Genomic DNA, 18,866 nt, shown 5'->3' on the forward strand with positions numbered 1-18,866 from the left:
AGAGAGAGAGAGAGAGAGAGAGAGAGAGAGAGAGAGAGAGAGAGAGAACAAAGCGCTTCAAAACATTTCACCAGCCCATCCAACACCTCTGCCTCTTCTATTTGTCTATGCCACACAGGGGGTCTACAAGCAGCATCTTTCTTGTCCTTCTTGCTAGGATCTGTAGTCACCTGCAATAGTAAAATAGTCTATCCTCTTTAGCTCCATCGACACACAAACTGTTGCTATGAACTTACAAGAGCTTGAGGCTGTAACAGTTACTTTCTTGCTACAATGAAACACCAGACAAAAGCAACTTAAGGGAGAAAGGATTTATTTTAGCTCACGGTTTGAGGATACAGTCCATCACCGTGGGGAAGGTAAGGTGGCAGGACATGAAGCACCCACCGTCAAAAAGCAGAGATAAGTGCTGCGGCTGGCTCAGCTAGCTCTCGCCTTGTGACCTGGTCTGAGACACCAAGTCCATTTACGACAAGTCTTCCTTCATCAGTTAATCGAACCTAGAAACTCTCTCACAGACTTGCCCAGAGGTTTGCTTCCTAGGTGATTCAAAATCCCATTAAGTTGACAGTCAAAGTTAACTGTCACAAGAGCATCTTCTGTAACAATTTAGTTTTATCCAAAAGGTTATTAAACAGGGAACAATCATCTGAGATATCTATGTATCTATATCTAATCTATCTATATTTACTACATACAGACAGATATAAATATATAGATAGACAGATATAAATATATAGATATATGAATATATCTCAAATGATTGCTTTGTTTAATAATCTTGCATATAATATACTATATTATGTACACACATATATGTACATATATGTATATATATGTGTGTATATATGTATATGTATATAGAAAGATATAGATAATAAATGGGCTTTTTCAGGTATGCCTTACAGAGCAGTTTGTAGTGTCAGCAAACTCTGAAAGAGCCTCTTTCTGTTCTGCTCTTGTTTGTCCAGTTGCTCCTCTCAGTGACGTCACAGAAAGACCCCATTCTAAGAATGTTATGCAAATGTTCTAAAATTAGTGTGAGACTATTTCCACACTATACTGCCCACTCTTACTCTAGTGGTGGAAATGACAATAAAAAAAAGTAGATGCCTACATGCTGGTATCAGGGGAGGAAAATCTATTTTCTAACCCCTTGCCTTTTCATAGCTGGCATCACACAAGTGTCAAGCTGACACAATCACATGGAAGTTGAGCTTTTAAAGCACAAAGAAACCTACTGTGCTTCCTTGTTACGCTCGTGCTTCCTGGACCACTGACATGTGGATTTATGTGTATGTGTATTTCCAGTCCATTTCTACTGCTATCCCAGATGCACCGAGTGAGTATGCTTCAGCACTGACATGCATGGCAAAAGCAGAATTTACATGGCAGTGAGATGTTGACAAGGTGACTCTTGTACAGGGACACGCTCACTCTCCAGGTCATCTGTCCCAGCAACTTTGTATCAGCTGCTAACAAAACTGTGTGAGTAATAGTCCTTACACCGTGTCTCCATTACAATCTTTTTTTCACTTTCTTTTTATTTAAGATTAATTTGGGGTTTTATTTATGTGTATGTGTTTCTGTCACTGTGTGTGTGTGTGTGTGTGTGTGTGTGTGTGCATGCACATGCGCACGTGCACCTAGTACATATGTGCAAGTATCTGTGGAGGCCAAGATAAGACTTCAGATCCCCTAGAGCAGTTCCAAGGAATTTGTGAGCTGCCTGACATGAGTATTAGGAACGGGACTCAGGTCTTTTTCAAGAGCAGCAAATACTCTTAACTGCTAAACTGTCTCCAGATCCTAGGACTTGATCATGCAGTGAACCGCTCAAAGCCAGACACAGGACAACGCTTGTTCAAATCCTTTGGCACGCTTTTTCAAAGCTAGTTCAACGTTCCACCCTGACAAAAGCCTGCCAGTCATTTCCATTTCTCCCTATCATGGCCTCTCGCTCTCAAGTGTGTGAGTCCTGCCTAGGGCCCAGGGTCACATGACCTCCAACCTAGCCATATATGGAGAAAATCAAAACTCCACAAAGCAGACATCAAGGGGAAGCAGAGGGATGCATGCTATTTCAGGGTATCACACAGAATGGATCGTGTTCCCATGATGTAATACTTCTTCCCCTCCTACATTACAGACGTATTGAGAGGATCATGCTTGAGTCAGTATTGAATGATTCCTTATCTCACATAGACAGACTTTGATTTAGTTGGGAGAGTGAGAAACAGTCACACACACACACCACACAGACACACACGTGACTACCAACCGTTAGCCAGTGGACACAGGATGTATTTCTGAGAATAATTAATAAAATGTACCATCATCCTCCCTTTGGAAGTGTTGTGTGTTGGAAGTGTTGTGTGTCTTTTAGTTGTTAATTTTATATTGTTCAAAATGTGTGTATAGGTGTTTGTACATGCGCGCATGCACGTGTGTTTGTGTGTGTGTGTGTGTGTGTGTGTGCTTTCCCTCACTTCTTAATAGCTTATCAAGAATCTAGTGGTCATAAATATACCATCTCTAATGACAGTTCCTCCTTCCAGTTTCAGGTCACCAAAATTAATTATGACAAGCTTCGAAAACAGCAATCAATGAGGTTGTTACAAATACAGTGGGTGATGAACTGGTACGACCCTCAGAGATACTATAAGCTGAACACTGTCTCTATTGGGTATCCTCTACACCAGACACACACATACCCATGAAAAAAAAAAAGGAGAAATATCTATATTGTTGAAATGTCATAATTGCCATTAGCAAGAGGATCTTGAAAGTAGAGGAAAATGTGACAGTTTCATAAGGAGGTGGGGACTACAGAAGAAGCATTCAAATATGAGTAAGAGTTCACAGGAAGAAGCAACAGAGCAGCTTATGTGCACACACATACACACACATACAAACACACACACACACATACATTTTGAATAACATATAGTTAACAAATATAAAACACACCACTTCCAAAGGGAGGGTCTTGGTTTGAATGAGAATGGTCCCCGTAGGCTCACATGTTTGAATGCTTGGTCTCGGGTGGTGAAACTGTTGGGGAAGGATTAGGAGGTATGGCCTTGTTGGAAGAATGTGTCACGAGGGGCCAACTTTGAGGCTTTAAAAGCCCACACCATTCCCTGTTAGCTCTCACTACCTTAAATTTGTGGGTGAAATGTCAGCTCTCAACTACTTTTCCAGAGCCATGCTCTCCTGCTGGCTGCCACGCCCCCTAGGGTCATGGACTCTAACCCAAATTAAATGTATCCTTCTGTAAGTTGCCTTGGTCATGGTATTTTGTCATGGCAATAGAAAAACAACTAATACAAAAGATGCTATCACATTGAGCTATGGCTGTGGAAGACCTGACCACGCTGTTTTGTGGAGAAACATGGAAGACTTTGGACTAGAAAGTGGTAGAATACTGTAACCAAAGCTTAATAAGGCAGTTGGTAGAGACTTGGAAAGCAGTGGTGCTGACAGCAGTGTAGACTATGGAGGCCCAATTCAAGAGATTTCCGTAGCTGTAGGCTTTTCCATCTGGACTCTTTGTTTCCAAATATAACAACTCTAAGACTTAATCATATATGAATAAATGCTGAGGCCGTTAAGCTTTGGCTTCTTCACTGGCTAGCTCCCAACTTGTTTAACTTGTTTGTTCTATTTTACAAGTACGACATGGAATGGTTACCTAGCCTTCAATTTCATGCAACCATCTCTTCAGAGTTTCAGGGTGAAACTCCTGTCCCTGACTCTATCTTAGAATCCTTCCTTTTGTACGGGAACCTCCACCTTCCTATTTCTTGCCTAAGCTAATAAACCATCAACATTTTATTAACAGATGATTGTATAAGAGATTCTTTCAATAATTTTAAAAGGGAAGAATATTAACAACCTGCCTGGAGACCATAGTTGTGACATTTTGGCTACAAATATGACTGGTTTAGGCTCTTGTCCTAAGAATATATTCAAGGAGGAATTGAAGAATTCTTGAGTAATTTCATTGGCAGAAGAGATTTCAAGACAGCCTAGTATCGCCTCCGCCGAGTGGCTGTTAGTGATCAATCTTACGCACACCTAAAATGGAAAAGAGATACAAAATGTACGGTTTGAAGAGAAGAAGCACACCAGGAGGCTCAATGCCGAAGCCAAAGCTTCTGATGAAAGGGACAAGAAGAAGCCTGGTACAAAATGGAATAAAGGGAGTGGTACATTCAGGGGGTGACCCCCATGTAACTAACACTGTAATCTCTGAAAGGGAAACTCTCAGGAACTTTCTGGTCCTAAAAAGAAACAATGAATCAAAGTTTGTGGAAATGTAATTCAAGGAGTGGGCCTGGCTCCATTCCAAGCAAGTAGCCAAACTTAGAAGCTTCAGCCACAGACGTTCTTCTGGTTTTAGTATAAGGAAGGATACAGGGGTCAATGGATTGTGGCTGCTTCACCCAAGGTTACAGGAAGCTGTTGAGCCCAACAGTGTGTCAGGGGACACACTGGAGTAGGGATTCAGAGAGCCCATTTGTGAACTTGTGTAAATTAAGCTCAGATTGTGTTGAGGATCCCAAGATGCTGGAGACACCAGAACTGTAGGGTGTCTGCCAAGAAGAGCTGCAGACAGAAAGTAGAACCAGTCTGAGAGAAAGACTTAGCAAAGCTGGAAGGGTAGGGCCATCTAAGCCCTTTGCCATGGGATGTGAAGTCAAAGGATTTGGAGTTTATTCTGCTGGTTTTCAAACTTGCATTCGTCCAGTATTTTGTCTGTGCCCCTAAACCTCCCTTTTGGAATGGTAATACATGTTCTGAGCTATTGTATATTGAAAGTCTGTACTTTGCTCTTTAATTTTACTGGGGGGGGGTGCAATTAAGAGATTGTCTCAGAATAGACTTTGGAGATTTTGTGTGTGTGTGTGTGTGTGTGTGTGTGTGTGTCCCGTAATTGATGGCTCTAATATTTCTATGAAAAACAAATAAATTGAAGAATAAAAAGAGTTTTGTGCATTGTAACAGAAATGTTTACAGGATACTTCCCTATTTCTCACTTTTTAAAAACATTTTTCACTAATTAATTAATTTTACCTCCCAGTCTGTTTCCCCTCCCTCCTCTCCAATTCCTGTCTCCTCTCCCCTCCCTTCCCCCCCCATCTCCCCTTCCCTTTCTCCTCAGAGGAGGGGTTGTCTCCCATGGATTTCCACCTGTCTTGGTGTGTGGACTTTTAAACTGTATTGAGGCTGTGGAAGTCTATGGGGACTTTTGAAATTGGACTAAATACTTTGATGTGAGTATAATCTTATGGGAACTTGGGGGTAGAAAGTGGTGGTTTAAACAAGAACCCATGGGCTAGGGTTCAGATGTGTTGCCATGTTGGAGAAGGCGTGTCACTGGGGATGAGCTTTTAGCTTTCAAAATCCCCCATCATTCCCAGTTAGCTCTCTCTTCCTGTTTTCAGATCAGATGTAAGGTCTCAGCTACTACTCCAGTGCCATGCCTGCATGCCCGATTCCATGTTTTCTGCTGTGTTAGTTAGGGTTTTACTGCTGTGCACAGACACCATGACCAAAGCAACCCTTTAATTAATTAAACAACATTTAATTGGGGCTGGCTCACAGGTTTAGAAGTTCAGTCCATAATCATCAAGGCAGGAACACAGCAGCAACCAGGCAGACATGGTGCAGGAGGAGCTGAGAGTTCTACATCTTCATCTGAAGGCTGCTAGCAGAATACTGGCTTCCAGGCAGCTAGAATGAGGGTCTTAAAGACCACACCCACAGTGACACACCTACTCCAACAGGGCCACACCATCTAAGAGTGCTACTCTCTAGGCTGAGCATATACAAACCATCACACCTGCCATTATGGTCATGGACTCTAACCCTGTGGAACTTTGAGAACCCAAATTAAACGCTGTCTAGGTCATAGTATTTTGTCAAGGTAAGGGAAAAGTAACTAAGAAGCAATGAGTGTCATGGCTCCTGGAAATGAGGACATGGGGACCAAAGGGACTGAGGCTTTGACAGACATTGTACACCCTGCCAAAGAGCATGAGAGCATGTTACTCAGGAGACTGACATGATAGTCTAATGGAGAACACACAGAAGGAGATACATGAATCAGGAGAAGTATTGTCGTAGCCTGGGGAACAGAGAGCGAAGATCCAAATTGCTCATGTGTTGCTTCCTCTGGTTTCCATTTCGTTCCAAAGAAAATAAAAGGGGAATGCTGAAGCATGCATAAAATATTAAACCCAGGGAATTAAGAGTGTACTAAAAGAAGAATGAAGACAAAGGTTGAAAGGTTTCATGTGATTTCATGTGGAGCTGGACATGTTGGCACAGAACCATTACCCCAGCACTGGGGAGCCTCAGGCAGGAGACTATATCAAAATAAGTCTGCGAAACTTGCTGTGGTCCAGTGGCTTAGCATTTCCGTGTTTGCTAGAACATAGCTCTATGCCTTAGGATGGAACAAGCTAAAAAAACAGAAAACCAAGCTAAAGTGTTGACTTCAAGAGAGGAATTGATTTTGTCTCACAAGACAGGAATTCCAGGGATAGAAACAGGGATCTGTGGGGGATCTGTATCTCGACCAGAGACTCAGACATTGTCTTAGCTTGTGTTTCTATGGCTGTGATGAAATACCATGACCAAAGAAATTTGGGAAGAAAGAGGCTTATCTCAGCTTATACTTCCAGGTAACAATTGATCATTGAGGGAAGTCAACCTCGAACTTAAACAGGGCAGGGACCTGGAGGCAGGAGCTGACTCAGGCCATGGAAAGGTGCAGCTTACTGGATTGCTCACTGCTTTCTTATAGGACCCAGAACCACCAGCCTAGTGATGGCAGCACCCGCAATGGGCTGTGCCCTCCACCGTTGGTCATTCATTAAGAAAATTTTTCACAGCTGGATCTTATGGAGGCATTTTCTCACTTGAGGTTCCCTCCCTTCAGAGGACTCTAGCTTGTGTCAAGTTGACATAAGTTAGCCAACACGGACGTTCTGTGTTTCTGCCCTGTCATCCTGGATGTGGGTACAGCTTCATGATTGTCCTCATGGTTCCCAAGCTGATCACTGTGTCTTGAGGCTGCCCATCTTCTCTACAGAAAAGGAAGAAAGCGAAAAGGAGAAGAAGGAGGACACAGGGTTAAAGGGAAATGACTAACCAGTCTGTGCCTTTTGTTTTCTGTGGAAAGGAAAAAAACTTTCTCAGAATCCACACTTAGATTACTTCTGCTTGTCCTGTGTTGGACAGAATGTGTCAGATAGGTACCACCAGCCAGAAGTGTCTGGGTCAAAGAGCTTTGTGGATTCGAGTAGGGTCAGCCTTCACCAACATTCTCAAGAGCCACTTGCCCAGGCATGGTGACACATGCCTGTAACCTTAGCACTTGGGAAATAGAGGCAGGGAGATCTTGAGTTCAAGGTTATTTTGATTACATTATGAGTTCAAAGGTAGCCTGGGACACCGGAGATCTTCCCACCCTAGATTACAATGAAAAAGTAAATGACCTATAACATTTAGTATTTACTACACACACACACACACACACACACACACACACACACATATATGTAAAAGTTTTTGAGACACGGTCTTTCACTGATCCTGGACCAACTGTCCAGGAAGCCCAGGGATCCTCCTATTTCTGTCTCCTGTGCTGTCAATTCCAGATTGATTTATTTATTTATTTTAAGATTTATGAGCACACACTGTCCTCAGACACACCAGAAGAGGTCATTGGGTCCCATTACAGATGGTTGTGAGCCACCATGTGGTTGCTGGCAATTAAATTTGGGACTTCTGGAAGAGCAGTCAGTGTTCTTAAACGCTGAGCCATCTCTCCAGTCCCCAAGGTTTTTTTAAAAATGAGCATGCTGGGGCATCTGAACTCGAGTCTGCCTTTACAGCAGTCTTCCCAGCCGAGAGATTCATTTTAAATAGAACATGGGCTCGGATTGCTCCTGGGATGTTTCGGTGTTTTGCTGTTTCAGTTGTTCTTATATGTTCTTGCAGGACCAGTGCCGGTCCCCTTATCCTTCTACCCTCTTTCCCCTTCCCCACTCTCATAATAGTTGGTGACTACACTTCTGGTTCTTCTCAACCAGGCAGCAGAAGTAGAAGACAATTTGTAGAGTTGCTCCCGACCCCTCTCATGGCCCTTGCCCCGTAGCCTCCGCCTTCCTGTCTATCACTGTGTGTATGAACCCTTTGGGCCTGGGTTGAGGTCAACACCTTTGCTCTTCCGCTAGATGTCACCACCTGTCACCCGATGCCTAGATGCCTACCTGATGCCTTTGGCTCACCCGACTCATCTGATTCCTCTTTTTATAAAATCACCGTTGTCGGTTTGCAAGTGTGTCACCACCCCTCCCGTCGTAAACATCATTTTGCCTGCCAAAAGTTCGTTTCTTTCTAAGAAATGTTTCCTAAAAGATTTGCCTATTTCTGTTGACTCCAACCAAGTCCTTCTTTGTCTTTCTTGAGCTTATTTCAGTAAGACCTTCATCCCAAACATTAGACCACAGCACTCATCGAAGTCACCAATGATTTCCAAGTTGCCAAGTCCAGGCCTGCTGCCTGTGACCTGGACCACTCACCGCCCGACTCTACCTGCCTTTGGGGGTTGGAGGTCAAGTAGCACGGAGTCAATGACACAGATTCCAGGAAAAGGTGAGAAACACTGCAGCAAACTCATCTGAATGCTGCTACAAGCTCCTTTAATACCCCCCACCCGCGACCCATTGGTCCCAAGAAAGCATCTCTTCTAAACAGCAGTTCCCGATTGGCTGGCATTGTCTGCAACAGCAATCCTTGGTCTCTCAGGCAGTCCTCAAGTAGGTCCTCCTGCAGGAGATGCCTTTGTGGCTGATGTTCCTCCTACACATGCCAAGTCTCAAGCCTATTTGACCAGTCACTGTATAGTAGTCACTCCTGATGAAGCAAATCCACCTCTCACTCTTAGGGACTTCAGCATATTCTGGAATTTCTCTGGACTCCCAGGATGCTCTCTTCCTCGTGAATCCAGAACTTAATTTCTTCTGGAACAATGCTACCCAAACTCACCTCTCCTCCAGCGAGCCACTCTCTAGGATGGTAGGTAACCGTGCCAAGACTGAATCTGTTTTCCCAAACACTGTAGTGCCTGAAGTTTCCAGACAATGTAGTCTCGACTGCGTCCCATACTTCCAGGTTTATGCCTCCAGCTGTGGGTATGGCATTTCCAGCTGGATATTCAAGTCATTTCATGCGCAAGACATGCCCAGACTAAGTCCGGCCTTTGCTGCCACTCTTGCCTGGTCCCGTCTGGACTCTAGCTTGGAGGAAAGGAGCCATGCCCGCCATGAAACCTCCTTCTCTCTGTGTTTCCTCCATGGCTGCTCCTGACTGTCGTCTCTCTATCCTGACTCCAACTATATCTGACTATCTATCTGTTCTGTCTCTATCTCCCTACCCACTATTGTCTCTCACCTGAATTGATGGTAGAGTCTCTTCTTTTTGTCCGATAATTGTCTCTTTCATAAACTCAGTGTGGGAGTCAAGATGGCGGCACGATCCTCGGTGTTACTCCTCTTACCACACTCAGAATAAAAACTTGAACCCTGGCACCCGGCCCTGCCATTCTTCATCCATACCGTGGTGTTGATCTCTTAGGATATCGTTCTGAATCTGTAGATTCTTGATCAGAATAATGATCTTTTTGAGACAGGATACCTTGTAACCTAGGCTGGTCTTGCTCTTTATGTGCTGAAGTGACATGTTTGTGTCACCAAACTGAGCTTCTGCAGGAATGGGGGGGGGGGGAGTTCTCATGCATCATGGCACACACTCTAACACCCGAGCCCCACCCCCCGGCAAAAAAAAAAAAAAAAAACAAAAAACAAAAACAAAAAAAACATTTCTAGATCCATAAAATAATCTAGATGCAACTGAAAAGAAATTTATTTTAAAATGCAGTCAACAGAGGTAAAAGAAAGGCAAATGTGACATATGAGTCAACAAAGGTCCTCAGTAGATAACAGTCCCAGAAAGACAACAAACTGAGTGACTTCATTCCAGACAAACAACCTGGTCCCCACTATGTCTCTACCCTCACTTCCAGCTATAGTGTCCTCCGGGCACTGAGCTCTGGGAAGCCCATCTTTTTCCTTCGGAGGACAGAGCTGAGTGAGATGTGAGGTCATCTCCTCACCCTGCCTGGCTTCCTTGATAGTTTACCCCTCATACTTCAACAACTTGACAGTTGCTCCCCCCCCCACCAACCCCCCAAAAATCTTCAGGATTATCCCCGTGTATTCCTGTGCTGTCCGGCCCTTCTTTGTTCCCTGACCAAATGTCAAATGTGCCTCACCAGCCAGACCTTCCTTGTGGCTTGGATTCCTTTATAACCTTTATGACCTTCTGTGAGGCTGAAAGAGACAGTTAATTAGTAAAGAGAGAGAGAGGCAGATGCATGGAAACTATTCTCATTTCATTGTTTCTGCGATAAATCAACACCAGCAACAAAAATAAAAAACTCTCTGACCAAAAGCAACTCGGGGAAGAAGTTTTTCAGCTCACACACCCAGTCCTTCACAGAGGGAAGTTAGGACAGGAACTCGTGCAGAAACCATGGAGGAACTCCGCTTGTTTGGCTTGGTGGCTCTCTGGTCCACGCTAACTGGGTTAGCCTTCTTGCAATTTTGGATGAGCCTAGCCTTCAACTACTGAGCTAGCTTTCTTCAACAGAGAAAGCCCAAGCTGCGTAGGGTTGGTATTACCTAGAGTGGGATGAACCTCCTCTCTCTCTCTCTCTCTCTCTCTCTCTCTCTCTCTCTCTCACACACACACACACACACACACACACACACACACACACACACACCCATCATCTGTCTAGATAGCCTCCCCTAGGCATAGCTGCAGGCCAATCTGATAGATGCAGTTCTTCAGCTTGAGGCTCCTTAGTCTTTGGTGACTCAAGGTTGTATTAACAATAAAATTGACGAGGACACATACATTCATGCATCTAGAATATATATACATAATATATATATATATATATATATATATATATATATATATATAATACTAACAGGTATGATATATGATAACACATATACTATATTAGTTATTCTTTTGCACCCATGACCAAAGCAACTTATAAGGGAGTTTAGTCAGATTTATGGATACAGAGGGCTAAGAGCACACACCAGGGCAGCAGGAACAGGAAGCTGAGAGCTCATGTGACCTCAAACACAAAGCAGAAAGAGCAGAAACTGGAACAAGAGAGTGAGGCTCCGCCTTCTCAAAGCCCACCTCCATATTTCCCCCAGTAAGACTTTACCTCCTAAACCTGCCAAGGACTGAGTGTTCAGATGCCTCCTATGGCAGACATTTCTCATTTGAACAACTACATATAGGTGCCTGTATATGTGCAAATCAGAGAGAGAATGTCTTGGCTAATTGCTTTTGTGCAAACATACACTTATAATTCCTAGGACGACAGACTTTTTAATCAATAGTTTTGTTTATTGATACATGTCCAATACCTACTCTAGTGCCTGCCATACTTATTGATCCTTAACAACTATTTATTGAAAGAGTAGACAGTGAACCCCTCTCTGTCAGATCAGAAAGCAACTATGATCAAGAAAGTGACTCCTAGCTTTGCCCAAAAAATGTTTCGAGATCAAAATACCCATGGAGAGACTCTGGGTACAGCTCAAGTGTGGAGTGCTTGCCTAGTATGTAACAGGTCATGAGTTTGACCTGTAGCAATATACATATGCATGCATGCATACACACACACACACACACACACACACACACACACACACTATTACTATGGGGTATTACTCCCCTAATGAGATGTTTTACTTTGGAAGCTTCATCCTGGAAGGTCTGACAGTGGGCAGACTTCTTTCCTTGAGTGTTTAGTCATGTGACCATTTTTCTTAGTTTCCATGGAAAGAAATGGCCACAGTCACTCTTTGTCATGTCTGGGTGTTTTAAACGAGATTCTATCCCAGAAACTAAGCATAAAGAGACAAGAAAGAAGATGCAGTGTTAGATTAGATTGTACAAGATACTGTCAGAATCTTAGCAACAGAATCAAAATAGTGTTCAGGGCACTGCAGTCTCGTGAAAGAATGCACTGTTTTCTTAATTGGGGTGCCATCCAATCTACAGAGAGACGTATTTCTTCTCCAGGGCTGCCGATTTCCAACTGTGACTACTGAGCTCTCTCTCTAACCCTGAAGCCGACTGATCCCGAGAAGAAAAAGTGACAAGGGACCGTGGGAATACTTCAAACAATTAAAAAATAAAAGCTAACCAGGGGCTTGCCAAATCTGCAGGCAGGGAGTCAATCCCAACATTAATCCTTTGTGTTGAGGGTAATATAAAATCATAGTTAATGTTTCTGTTTCATTTCTGTTGTTTGTTTGATGGGAGCTTAGTCTTGCTTTATTTTGAATCACGTCTTGTTGAAGGCACCAGCCTGCTTTGGTATATGTTTCAGGGTTGTTTGAGCATGGGTTGGTTGGTGGTTGATCATGTGACAAGGTGTCACGAAATGAGTCTCCAAAGAGTGCTGAGATGGATGCTGGTCCCTGGAAAAGAGAAGAAAGTTCTACCAGGTGGTGTAAAGGTCAGACCAGGGTCATCCTCTGGCGTCTGCCATTTCTTTATGCCATGAGCATTCAAAATCTTCTCTACTGGTAATTTTGAAGCACACTGTTGTCAACCACTGTGACCCTGCTTCCACAGGACATAAGAATTTAATCCTCCAGCTCAGGTGGACTCCTGAACCTGCTGCAAGTTTTTCTCCATTCCCCATGCCTGCCTCACCCATTCTTTCATTGTGTTATAGTTAGGTAGCAACTTCTTCTCACCTTATATGACTGAGGGCCTGTGGTACTACATGTGTGTCTCTCTGCACTCCTAACTGTATTTCTTCTCCCCTACCCCCGGCATAGCTTATTATGGGAGGATGAGTCACTTGGACATTTCTCCCCTGAATCTGGGTAGTTTTCTAACTAGAGCATCTAAAGCCAATAATTCAGCTGACATTCACTGGATGATAGGATTTGCTGGCCTGACCCAGCAGTATAGACAGCTGAGAAGCAAGCCAGGACTGTTTTGTTTTGTTTTGTTTTGTTTTGTTTTGTTTTGTTTTGTTTTGTTTTTGATGAAAACAGGATGGGTGTGGAGGAGATTCTGAAGGTCCCCATTGATACAGGCCAGGTGGGGCTGGTGGGACCAGGAAGACCGAAGCCATGTGCATATTTATAAAAGAAGGAACTAAACTTTGGAAATTGGTAACCCAGATGATGACAAGAGTCAACAGCCCAGAGGGAGGTAGTAAGAAAACTCAGAGGTTATCCAAGGAGGATTTAACTCTGCTAGGTTAGAAGACAAGGGACAGAGATGGCATTATTGGGGAATGAGGGCTTGTTTGATAGGAACTGGAACCACAAAGACACACCATTTCTGCCAGTGATGCCATCTGTACCCTGAAATCTGCTTCAACCTCTCTCAGTTGTGAGATCTTCCCCCAGATCCAGCTGGTCTTCAAGCCTGGAGAACACATCTTGAAGGAGTCAGTCTCCAGTGATAGCAGAAACAATCAGGGAAAGGGGCCGGAGGAGCTCTAGACTAGAAGAAGCTATCAGGGCAGCAGAGGCCAGTCTGCCATGGCACTGCAGGGGTGTATAGGGACCCTTAGAAACCCCTTTCTAAAGAGCTGAGAAACAAGATGGACAACATGACCCTCTTAGACTAAAGAAAGACTCATCAAGACTGGCTGCTGGGGCGAGATAGCTAGTGGGTAACGTGTTTACCACTCAACCCTGAGGACTGGTCCTCTGATCCCCGATGCCCACATAAATGCCACACAGGTGCAGTGGCTCATCTGCAATTCCTCATCCATCTGGAATACAGAGACTAGAGATGCCAAGGGCAAGGGGACTAGTGAGACTAGTCAAATCAGTGAGCTCTGGCTTCAAGGAAGTGGTCCTATCTAGGTGGAGAGTTGTAGGAGGAGGGCACCAGACAGCCACTCTGGTTTCCAAGTGCACATAGGTACATATCACACATATACCTGTGCATTAAATAGGAGAACCAGTGGCCATCCAACCCCACGAAAGGTCAATGCCATGCATCCTCCAGGCTGAGAGAATCGTGTGCTGGGATAGTTCTCCCCATCACCTCCTGAGAGCAAAGCAGCCACATCCCAGAGGTTAGACCTCACATCCACCCCTACTTCTCAACTTTGCCTCTATTCACCAAGCCTTTACTGCTGGGGACACACACACCTCCTTTGCATTACAGAAGTAGAGGGCTATAGGCATTCCTGGTGTCTTAAGAGAGTGGGAAAACAAATCCGTAAACTTCCTCTGTGAAAAGTGCATGAAGCTGGTGTGCTGAACTGGGCAGGGACTAATTGTATCGACATCTGAGTTGGGTTGGATATTTATTTGAAATATAAGTGTGTTAAACCATAAATGACTTGAGAATTTGACAGCCGGACCTAATTTAACAGTTTGGTCTAAATTTAGTATTCCCACCCCTCGTTCTAAGCAGGAAACAAAAACTTGTCAAAGAAATGTTAGTTGTGTTCCTAATGAAAATTGGGCGTCCTTTGTACAGAGCTTCCAAGCAAGTGTATATTTAGTCTTTTGTGTGGTGTGTGTGTGTGTGTGTGTGTGTGTGTGTGTGTGTATGCCCAAGAGCACATGTGGGTATGGCCATACCACAGTGTGAGTGGGGGAGTCAGAAGGCAACTCTGGAGTTAGCTCTCTCTCTTTCTACCATGTGAGTCCTGGGAATGGAACTCAGGTCATCAGGCTTAGAAGCAGGTGCCTTAACCCACTGAGCTATCTTACTGGCTCTACTCATGGGTGCTTGAGGAGGAGGAGAAATAAAGACTTAGCAAACTTGGAGAGTGGAAATTCTAGATATGTTTCTCTCTTAAAAAAGGAAAAAAAGAAAAGGAAAAACTATAGATAGATGATACATAGATACATAAATAGATGAATAAATAGATATATGATAGATTCATGCATAGATAGATGATAAATACTAGATAGATAGATAGATAGATAGATAGAATAGATAGAACAGATAGATAGATAGAATAGGTAGATAGATAGATAGATGATAGATAGATAGATAGAATAGATAGATAGATAGATAGATAGATAGAATAGGTAGATAGATAGAACAGATAGAATAGATAGATAGATAGAATAGGTAGATAGATAGATAGATAGATGATAGATAGATAGAATAGATAGATAGATAGATAGATAGATAGATAGATAGATAGATAGATAGATAGATAGATGATAGAATAGATAGATAGACAGACAGACAGACAGACAGACAGACAGATAGAACTAGAACTTTGGGTCACAGTTTGAGGGGGCTTCAGACCATGATCTATTTTTGACTTTATTGTGTTAAGTCCATGACGCCACCTCAGGCAGGAAGTGTTGGGCAAAACAAAGCTATTTGCTTGATGACTGGAGAACAAAAGAAAGAAACAATGGTGTTGAATAGCACTAATTTCTTCGAAGGTGTATCCCAAATGACCTGAATAGTTCACCAGGCCTACCCACTTAAGGGTCCATCCCTCTCCCATAGCATCATGTAAGGGGCCAGTCCTTCACCAAATGGACCTCTGGGGTCACTTTTGATCCAGATTATAAGATGTATCAGAACGGTTCATCTTGACTGTAAACTCCATGAGCTTTAGAGTCATCCAGCGTGGGAACAACTTGTGGGCATGCCTGTGAGAAAGGTTTTTGGCTAGGTTAATTGGGATGAGAAGACCTGCCCTAAACCGGGTAGGAGGCGTTATGCTAGCTGGAATCCTGGGCCCAATGAAAGTGAAAGTGAGTTGAGCAGCAGCGCTTGACTCTCTCTGCTTCCTGACTGCAGATACAATGTTACCAGCCGCCTGGTCCTCCTGTCTTATGCTTCCTCCATCACGATGAACCATATCCTACCCCTGACTGTGAGCCGAGTATAGATCCCTCCTTCATTAAGTCCATGTTGTTAGGTATTTGTCAGAGCACTAAGACAAATAGCTAAATCACCCACCTTCTGTGTTCTGCTTTAGAGATGTTGGAACCTGTGAGTAAACTTACCTCACCTTACAGAACTGCTCATGGGGTGGAGAAGAGCGATAGTAGGTGTGGAGGGAGAAAGGATTTATTTGTTCCTCTTTCAGCATTTCTTTATGTCATTTCTACTCCATGGCCTTCATGATAGCAGCCAAGATCCATTTCTAGAGTTTTTCTATATGCCCTGAACTTTCTAGATGTCCCCAAGCCAGCTGCCTCTATCTCTTCTTTCTTCCTTCCACGAGCTTCCCATTCTTCATCTTGCTCTTTGCTAAATACAAGACTTCTATACTACCGTGTATTTCCATTTATCCATTTTCATCCCTCCAATGCTACTTAGCGAATTATTTATTAAACTCGCTCTGTGTTGGAATAACTGGTGTGACTTCTGTTTCCCTGTCTGGGCATCGACTGAGTGAAAGACGTAGCTTAGCTGGCAGAGTGCTTGCTAGCACGCACCTGTCTTGGGTTTGATGCCCAGAACCATATAAACAAGGTATGGTGGCTCCTGTCTGTCATCCTGTCACTGGCAAGGTGGATCTGTAATTCAAGGTCATCTTCTGCTACATAGGCAGTCTGAGGCCAGCCTGGGATACATGAGACCCTATCAAAAGAGAGAGATTGGGAGTGGGGGTGGGAAGGAAGTGAGATGGGGAAAAAAGCTAATGAAGAGAAAAGGAAAGAACATTTTAAAACATAGGGCTAGAAGCAAGAGATGTATGCAGATATAACTAGGATGTAAATGAAGATGCAAGAAGAGAGATAATAGCTAAGGCACCAACCAAGCTCTGATGTGACGCCTCCGCCACAATCAAAACGCCATGACTTACTGCAGTGAAGGTGAGGAGACGCCTTAAAATGATGCCAAAGGCTCCGTACACCCAAGCTCAACAACTCATTGTTTATATGGGGTAGAGAGTAATGACCTTGATATCCTTGTCAGAGGTTCTCCGTTGACAACTTTCAAGAAGTCAGATCGTTTATAAAAATTCTGAGATACCTGAATACTCCAAGTGCCTTTTGTGTTCCTCCCATAAAATATCTGAATCTGGATGATAGAGATTTATTTCGTTCACAGCTTTTCCTGACTGGAGAGTCCGAGCAGCATGGAATCAGCATCCTGGCTGCATCCCTGCATAGGGAGGACCAGAAAAGGTGCTGACCTCATGCAGAAGAGGAACATGTGCAGGCAAGGAAAAAGCCACTGTGGAGCCGGGATCAGTCTTCTTAGAACTACGTGGGGATATGGATTCACTCCTACGAGTCGGAACACACTCAGGAGGCAGCAGGTACCTTCTGTAAGTCCCACTTCTAAAGTTTCTACCACCTCAGTCCTGCCATGGACGACACATCCTACACATTTCTTAGGGCACACACTACGTCTCAACGAAACGTCTAAACTGATGGGATTCCTGTACTAACGTGATTCTCAGTCCTAGACGAGACACGGGGGACCACCAAGAAATGAATATCAATAGAAATTCAATAGTGAATATCATAGAAATACCTTAGCCAGCTAATGCTTTCTAAAGATAATATTCGGCATCTTGAAGTTCTCCAAGCACCATGGAGACCAGGAAGAGGCATAAAGAAGAATTTCCACGTGGGCCGAGGAGCAGGGACCTTCAGAGATCTTAATAAGCGTAGTCTCTGTGGAGTGGGGGTGGCAGGAGGTGGCATGGACAGACTCCAGGGATGAGTCAGGGCGGCTTGTCAGTGCGTCACTTCGCTAGTGGGAGCTGCTGCCAGGCAGGTGGGGAGCTGAGTGGTGTCTTCCTAGCCAACCACCAGACTTATGATGGGTGCAAAGACTGGATCTGAGGGAGTCCAAGGAATAGATCCTCCTCTGCTGACGACTCATTTCCAAATATACAACCACGGGTCATTCCTCTACGATCAGTTGCCTAACTCAGCTAATGTCCCAGAAATGCTTAGAGTAAGTTTCCTACTGCAAGAAGCATCCTGTCACCATAGAGAAAAGACTCTCGAATCGGATGGGTGAGCAGGGCAGAGGGATGGAGGCTAAAGCAAGCTAGCTGACCCCAGCTTTGGAGTTGGCAGCACAGGGCTTGAATCCTGCCTGCACACTTGCTTGTGATGGGTCCAGAAATTCCTCTGCCTATGCTGGTCAGCTGTCTCTTTACCTGGGTGATGTAGATGCCTGTGTCTTCTCTGGTAGATCTTAGTGAGGAACAAAGGCATTAACAAAGCCATCAACACCCAGCCGCATGTATGTAGCAGGTCTACCAGGCAATGAGAACTCTTGCCAGTTGTTTTCAGAGACTTATTCACAAAGTTACCATTTAGCTGTCTGCCAAACTTCCCCGTGGAGAAAATAACTGCTTAAACTCTGCTCCATGGGCTCTGGGGAGGTGTGAGTAACTGTCAGATCACCTCTTTCAGACAGCCCTGCTGATTACATGTTAGTTTACTCTTTGAGGAGTTCTCACCACAGGTTTATGGCTGTAGCTGCTTTCCAAGGATGTCAGGGGTTGGAGGTCAAATTTGGGAGGACTCTTGGAGGACCGGAGGAAATGAAAGGGACATCTCAGGGTAGCTGTTCACTCTATCCGCTCCAGACCATGCTTAGAGGAGCCACATTCTGCAAAGAGTTGTGAAGGGCACTTTAGATGTTGTTGAGGTTTATTCCATTGTTATGTGTTGTGATGCTAAGCGTGGGCTCCCAAGACCTTGTTGACCCAGGGATGACAGTCATGACCCAGATGACTGATGCTATGTGACTCTGTCGTCCCCCCCCCC

Source organism: Grammomys surdaster, unplaced genomic scaffold (genome assembly GCF_004785775.1).
Source record: "Grammomys surdaster isolate TR1022 unplaced genomic scaffold, NIH_TR_1.0 367, whole genome shotgun sequence".
Lineage (NCBI taxonomy): Eukaryota > Metazoa > Chordata > Mammalia > Rodentia > Muridae > Grammomys > Grammomys surdaster.